The sequence below is a fragment of the Octopus bimaculoides genome, chromosome 30, assembly GCF_001194135.2.
Source record: "Octopus bimaculoides isolate UCB-OBI-ISO-001 chromosome 30, ASM119413v2, whole genome shotgun sequence".
NCBI classification, from domain to species: domain Eukaryota; kingdom Metazoa; phylum Mollusca; class Cephalopoda; order Octopoda; family Octopodidae; genus Octopus; species Octopus bimaculoides.
Genome location: NC_069010.1, coordinates 761,245 through 763,332, shown reverse-complemented (window position 1 = coordinate 763,332; position 2,088 = coordinate 761,245). Strand labels below are relative to the sequence as shown.

At 38.7% G+C, this 2,088-nt stretch overlaps 1 protein-coding gene across 1 annotated transcript in view; it reads left to right on the top strand.

Annotated features, from left to right (window-relative positions):
- Nucleotides 1-2,088, top strand: part of LOC106882816 (adhesion G-protein coupled receptor G6) — a 31,293-nt gene that overhangs the window by 26,610 nt on the left and 2,595 nt on the right. The gene's annotated exons all lie outside the window — the stretch shown is intronic.

Genomic DNA, 2,088 nt, shown 5'->3' with positions numbered 1-2,088 from the left:
TTTCTCTTCTGCCTCACACAAACAATCCACATATAAATATAACACATTATCCAACAACTGTAAATTTCATACTGACAGGGTAACCAAAAGCGAGAGAAGAATACATTGCCCCGGCTAGGTACACTGGCACATATCTTTATTAACACACAAATAAACACACAAAAAATGTTTTCTTTTTATACTTCACAAGAAAAAAAAGAAAAAGGATTGCTGAACTTTGCATTTTCTATGAACTTTTCTTTCTTGCGTGGACATTTTTGCAACAATATTTTTCAAATAGATTGTTAGATAGCTAGACTGGGTGATGCGTTGTGTTCTTCAATTAAGAGCTTCACCTCACGTTAATATGCGATCCTTTTGACACCTGACGCGTGGTACACCATGCACCTGTTCAGGCAACGTTGATTTAAGAGCGTGAGCTAATATACCGTACATACATTTGATCACTATAGACAAAACCTTTGTGCAGGTCGTCAACGGGTAAGTCTATCATTATTATTATTATTATTATTATTATTATTATTATTATTATTATTATTATTATTATTATTATTATTATTATTATTATTCCTTCGTAACACAGTGTAGGTAAAAATGCACAGGAGTCTTTAGTCATCTGTGAAGTTACAACAAGGCCCTCAGACAGATAATACTTTCCTTAAGATGTGCGCTGTGCCCAATAAGGCTGCATTTTGCAAGACATCAATCTTGCATGGGATTTCCAGTTGCCTTAAGAGGTCTTGAAGTTTCAATGGGATTGAGCCCAACGCACCGATCACTACTGGTATCCCTTTTACATTACCCTCTCGCATTCTATACAGTCTTGCCATTTCCACTTTCAATTCGGAGTACTTGGTGGTTTTTTCAACCTCTTTACTCACAATGGTCCGGATAAGATTCCTTGTTTGTGTTATGTTCTCCGAGTGGATGTATGGTATGACAGTATTTATCTTTTGTGTTACTTTATTCATCATACTCCTATCTACCCTTCTCATATTCATGAGGATTTGTTTCTTCTGGAGCATTCATTAAGTCGGTGAGTCGTCTTTGAATTTCAAGCAATTCATTATCTAGTAGGTTCATTTCCTCTGCATGTCCACCCGCCACACTATCAGGGTTCACTTTATAATGTTCCTGTTCCTCCTCCTTAACTGCCCCATCACCATTCTCCTGTTCCTCCTGTCTACTCTTCTCCCTGCTTTCAACTACTACCTCTCTGTTTTCAACTGCGGCCATCCTCTATAGCTCATCCACAGGGTCTCTCAGACTCTCACTAATCCGAGATATTTCCATTCCAGTTAAGTAACCCTTCCTCCTAATCACTCTCACTTGGTTCATTAGGTTATTTTCTGACATTGGACACGTGTTCGTTTCCATCCAAAATTTCAAGGTACGTCGGCCTATGCCGCGACTTCCTTTCAGCTTTGCTCTTTCATGACATTCGATAAGTGTATCAACTCTTCTTTCGTCCACTTACATCTGTTTTCGCGCACAGCGCGTATGTGATCTGTTGTGATATAACTACCGTCCGAGGACAGATCACTACCCCTGGTGCGTGACGTTTCGGACGTGCCGGGCGGGAAACCTTCACCATGATCGGCTCTAGCTTCATTCTCGCCGTTAATTCTTTCCTTGTGTTGCATCATGATTTCATGAGTCGTTCGAAGGGTTCCCGCGAGAATTGTTACTGAGATCCCATCTCTCTCTTCCTCTCTTCATTTGTATATACACGCACGATAGTATGTGCATACACATATATATAAATAACGTGCTTGCATTGTGTCGCCTCCGTAACCACAGTGATTATCATTACCACCATCGTTCTACCCATAGCATTTGAAATTATCAATTTTCTCTGTTCGGACATACAAAAGATCATCTTTAGTGAATTTTAAAACTTTAATATCTACAATTTTCTCTTAAAATTCTACCCTCCTTTTCTTTCCTTTCCTTTCTCCCTAATTATGCAAACATCCGTTTTATTGCAAATGAACATCTAGAAAATTTTAAAACTTTAGTATCTACAATTTTGTGGGGAAAGTTTTATCTTTCTTTTCTCCCCGACTACCCGAACATGTAAACATACCT